Raw genomic sequence first — 6,156 nt, 5'->3', positions numbered from 1 at the left:
CTTGACAGCACAGGTAAAGCAGTATCCACATGAAAAACACAGAGCACAGCGACAGACGGCCAGCAGCGGAACACCCTAGCGCCATCTTGCCACAAAATGATGATCGTGAAAGTGTGTCAATTTCACGGTTGTTTAATACATTTGGCCAATGTATTTTTTAAATGATTTAGAAAATGCTAATTAATTGTCTTGTTTTATGCACTGGGTAGTTAGCATGATAGCTATTGTGACACGTAGTGAAGTGTCTCTCGACATTGTGCCACTTGGCTGTCGCCACAGTCGCCCCAAGAAATGAGACACACATACTGACCTTTGAACTGAAATAGGTCAGAGTTTGCCTAAACTTATCTAAACTACATGTATAATGAACATTTTTTAAATTCTTTTATTTCTAAGATATTGTTGTTTTCACATCTATCTAAATGCAAATGTAATTAAAAATGAATAGCAACAGAATAAAATTACATTTTAGACGCAGTTCACTGGTGAGTTGTGCTATTTTTAGAACATGCCAGCGGGCGACTCATGTGATCCTTGGGGGTGACCTGGTGCCTGCGGTCACCATGTTGGTGATCACTGTTCTAGTTCAGAACAATTGCAGCCTCCATGAGTCACAGGACTCACTGCTTGTTTGTTGGTTCACATACCTGTTCTGTGTAACTTTATCTCAGGTGTCAGGATAATGTTCAGCAGTGGGTCCTGATGGTTGATGTCTTCTTTGTATTGGATGACAGTCAGTTTAATGTGGTCCAGACTGGAACTTTTTTCCTGGTTACAGAGCTGCTGGTCAGACAGGATCTCTTCCTCCTTACAGTCATGTTGTTGAGAGAGAACTGGAGGGACAAATGGACACAAAGACTAATGTGATGATGGAAACATCTAAAATAGGGATGTCCCGATCAGGTTTTTTTGCCCTCGAGTCCGAGTCTGAGTCATTTGATTTTGAGTATCTGCCGATACCGAGTCCCGATCCGATACTTTCTATAAAGGCACTCATTGCGGCAAAACCCGTGTGTGTGTAGGCCTGTCACGATAACAGATTTTGCTGGGCGATTAATTGCCAAGAGAAATTATTGCGATAAGCGATAATATTGTCAAATCAATGTTCAACATAATGATAATGACATATAATGCAAGTACACCCTTTCAAAGATCAATAAACTTTAATTTCTAAAGAACATTTAACATTGGAAAGGCCCCCAATTATCAACACTATTATTATTATTGTTATTATTAATGATATTATTATGAGTAGTGGTAGGCCTATTACCATAGCTTATCTGAGCATAGTCAATGGAGTTAAGTCAAACCAACTAGCACGTCATGAGCAACAGAAAGCCAAACAACACGCACTCTACCTGCTGCTGGGAGTGGGCTCACCTGTGCGCACATGTGTTTGTGTGCGCACGCGTTTGCGTGTGTGTATGCGCATCAGCGAATTTTAAAAACGCCACCATGTAGACAGAAACACATAAAATAGCAGAGATGGCACAAGAGGACTGGGCAAGAAAACTAGACTGGGTGGCGCTGCCGCGAGTGCCGCCAGTAAGAAGGCAGAGAACTTCACTCGTACAACGCGGACGCTCTTTGATGGCACGTTGTATTCATGAGCATGTTTAGTCTTGTGGTGAATTGTGTGGAAGTGTTGAACCGGTGTTGTGCAGCTTCACAGCTCTCTGTGTTGCTGTAACGTCCAAGCCCTGCAGCACTGTGACGCACCATGGCGACGCAGACCGTGGTCTGCTCAGAACATCCCGTAAACGTCACGCAATGAGGCCAGACGGCCGGACTTTGCACACTTTATACGCTACGACGCACCAGAGTGACGCCTTTTGTCATCCAGCCTCTTTGGCAGCGAGAGGGAGAGAGAGGGAGAGAGAGGAAAACAAACAAGCGTGCAAATGTAATTTATCACGGCCGAAAAACTTATCGAGCCCATTTGAAGTTATCGTGCAATTAATTGATTTATTGTTTATCGCGACAGGCCTGTGTGTGCCGCCACACTGGGAGATTTCACACGCGCAGCACATCGAGGTCTCGAACCAGGACCTGTCGCACCAAAAGCAGCTGTCATACCCCTGCACTACAAGACACAGAGCCACCCTGCACAGAAGGCGTTAACTTTGACAGCCCTAAAAAGTATATATCCGAGTCCTGATCGGGAGGTAATGTCCGATTCCGATCGAGTCTGAAATCACGTAATCGGGCCCCATTTCCGATCATGTGATCGGATCGGGACATCCCTAATCTAAAACCTGGAACAACCAAATGAATTAATGCATCATTAAAATACTAACAAACAGAAAATATCATAAACATTCAGGTTCTGACAAAGAGGAAAAAAAACACTTTTAATGTTAAGTTCTGACTGATATGAAAAGGATTTTCCGCAGTTTTCACCTTTTAGAGACATTTTACCTTGAGGAGCGTTGTGAGAGAGAACCATGTCATAGTTTGGTTCTGGTCCATCATAAGTAGCAGTTACTATAGAGGGATCAGTCTCCTCATTCAGTGCATGCTGCTCTCCTTCATGACTAATGCGGACTTCCTGCTGTTCCTCTTTAACCTGTGGAGGTTCGGGTTCCTCCTGGTCCAGAATGGCGTTCTTCTGCTGGTTACAGAGCTGCTGGTCAGCCAGAACATCCTCCATTTGACAACTATGTTGTTGAGGGAGATCTGCAGGGCAAAAGGTCAGAAGGTTTACAGCACACAGAGAGATGTATTTTCTATATATAGAAAATTCTAACATAGAAATACCATCAGCTTTTCAGTAATATCATGTCAACAGACATTCTGCAAGTCTAACTTAGTGTGCAATAAAAAAAAATATTAGGCTTCCCAGTGTGGGACGTTCACACACTACTAACTACTGTTGTTACATTATATTCCATACTTACCAGTGTTTCTCCTGCCATTATATAGGGGCAGCCATTTTTTATATAGCAGCAGATCATAACAGAAGTCATTTAAGGTCACCTTTCCTATAGAACAGGTCTTTACCTTGTTCTTTTTATTAAACACAATAAATAGCTCCCCTATACACGTACATACACACACAGGCACGTGTGCCGATAGAATTGGCATATCTGTCTGATCAGCTAGTGTGTCAGATTAACTGGTGCCCGAATTAACTGGTTGTCTCCTTGGTGTGATATTGATGTAACATAGGTGTATCTCAACCTCAAAAAATTTTCATTTCAGGAGTACAAATGAACAAAGTGATGTCGGCCAGCATGCAATGACCTCTGTTGTGTGGAAAATGAATATATTGTGAAGCCAAAATTTAAAGAAAGAAACATGATCACATCTTGAACCACTGGAGGTTTGATAATGGGATCGTTACACAATTAGCATCTGCTAGCTGTGATCAAGTTTATATGTGCCTGTAATTGTGCTAGTCTTGATTCCTGACCCCCAGGAACCAAATCATGGAATTTGTATAAATACAGTTTTTTAGCTGTTTTAGCACACCACAATAAAAACAACAATATTCCAAACCTTAGCTACAGTTTAAAACCTCTACTTCTGCAACAATATCAACTTAAAAACAACACATAGGCTCAAAAATAAGTTGATAATTAACAAACAGTTCAATAATTGACAAACAGCTGATTTATGATGGATAAATTGGGCCAACCACAGCTGATTGTAGACTGGATTGCAGAGGCAGGTGCTGAGGATTCTTCAATGAACTTGACACATAAAGGAGGACCTTGAGGAGTGATGTTTTTGGGAGTGTACACATGAAAAGACAAACAAAGTAATGTCTGGACGAGGGTTCAATCTGGCCAAAAGGCGTCAGCGAGGACGGAATGTTATAGGTAAAAGGGCCACAGCTGAAGTGCCAGGACAGAGAGGGGCAAACATCACACTGTGTGCAGCACTTAGAAATACTGGGTTGATCCATCATAGATGTCAGATTGGACCCTACAATACCGAGCGCCTTCTTGCCTTTTTGAATGACCTTCACCAGCACCTGGTTCTAAAGCAGGATCAGGAGGGAGAGAACATGAGGATCTTTGTCATCACCTGGGACAATGTGGCTTTCCATCACTCTCAAGCCATCACAACATGGTTTGAAGTCCCCCCAAGACTGGTCCGTGTCTTCCATCCACCCTATTCACCTTTTCTCATTCCCATAGAGGAGGTTTTTTTCTGCATGGAGGTGGAAAGTTTTTGACCATCAGCCACATGGCCAGATGTCACTCCTTGATGCCATTGATGCCGCCTGCAGGGACATTGCAGTTGAAGACTGGCAAGCATGGATTGTGATAGCAAGCAGCTTTATCCCAGGTGTATCGCCTTGGATGACATCATCAGATGCGATGTTGACGAAAACATGTACGCCCCCTCCCCATTACAAAAACTGCATAGACTTTTATGTTTCAGTTTTACAGGTATTTGCATGCAAAACATGCAATCCACCATTTTTACACTACATTTCTTGGTAGAAATGTGAAATGTGTGTGTATATTAACCCTCATGTGTTGTTCGGGACATTTTTGTCCTCTGAGAGAACTTTTTCTGTTTATTTTGGCCATAACTTTGTCAATATGTGGACAAATTGAATCATTTTTCCTCAATAAGCTTAATTTTACATAAATTTTGTTAATATGATTTTAAAATTTTTCATAGGTCAACGGTACACTGTGGGCAAATTTTACCCCCTAACTTTAACGGTTTTAAAAATATATTAGATAAATATTTTTTTGAAATTTTTTTGCATAGACCTTTTAATTAACTTCAGTTCTAATCAACAGTAGTGAAAAAATCATTTTCCCCCAGGATTTTAACCCTTTAATCACCAATTTTATAAGGGGTGGTGCTGAAAATTGAAAAAAAAAAACCACAAAATGGCTCATTTTTAATAGATTATAAACACACTTTTTTTGACTGCACAGCCATGGCACTACATAATCATGCATTCTTGATTGTTGGTGGTTTACCCTGTTGGTAGGAGGTAACATTTGTGATTTTTACAGTTAACAACTTAATTACCATATTAACCCTTTACCTGCAGGCCTGTGCTCATGTAGTGTAGTTTCTGGCTTGTATATGGAGTTATAGGGAGTATTTTAGCACATAATTGTGTGTCTACACACTGTGTGTGTATGTTAGAGAGGAAGAGAGCCATTTGCACACTGTCAGGGAAGGAAAGTCAGGAAAATAAAGTTACTAAGTAAGTGAAGTGTACCTAATTCAGACGTACAACGGCGATGCATAAGCATGTAAAATGAAAACATCCAGGAGTTCTGGCGTCTGAAGTTGTGGATGGGTAAAATAGCTGTTTTGTTTTTTTTTTAGCTTTCGGAAAACACGTCCTCCAGTAGAGTGACTTTACTTTTAGGTTAGTGTCTCAGTTGAGATCACTGAATTAGTCTAAGTGAAGTCTAAGTGCCCCTTTTCCATGGTGTGTTGCGCTCCACACGACCATACGTACATGTGCATGTTACTAAATAGACACCATAGATAGATAACTTGATAACATAATAAATAATCATTGACTAACCAAATCTAATCTACAGTTTAGTCCCCTACTAAAATTAGTATTAAAAGTAGTTTAGTAAAGTAAGTAAGTAAAGTAAAGTAAATTTGTTGCAGCCCTAAAAGTAAGTGCCGGGCCCTTTGATGCTGAGAGGTTCAGACTAAACAAAACAAAAACACTAGTGGACTTTAGGGATGTCCCAATTTTTTTGCCTTTGAGTCCGAGTACGAGTCATTTGATTTTGAGTATCTGCCGATACCGAGTCCTGATCCGATACTTTCAAGATTCTCCATAAGATCAATAAACTTTAATTTCTAAAGAACATTTAAGACTGGAAAGGCCCCCAATCATCAACATTATTATTATTATTGTTATTATTAATTATATTAATATTAATGTTGATATTATTATTATGAGTAGTGGTAGGCCTATTACCATGGCTTATCTGAGCATAGTCAATGGAGTTAAGTCAAAACCAACTAGCACGTCATGAGCATCAGAGCCAAACAGCACCACTCTCTGGGAGTGGGCTCACCTGTATGCACACGTGCTTGTGTGCGCACGCGTTTGCGTTTGCATGTGTGTATGCGCATCAGGCCGCTGCAGACAGCTGCAGTGAATTTTACAAACGCCACCATGTAGACAGAAACACATAGAAATTGACAGCAGAG

Source organism: Parambassis ranga, chromosome 2 (genome assembly GCF_900634625.1).
Source record: "Parambassis ranga chromosome 2, fParRan2.1, whole genome shotgun sequence".
Taxonomy (NCBI): domain Eukaryota; kingdom Metazoa; phylum Chordata; class Actinopteri; family Ambassidae; genus Parambassis; species Parambassis ranga.
Note: the sequence above shows the minus strand (reverse complement) of the source record.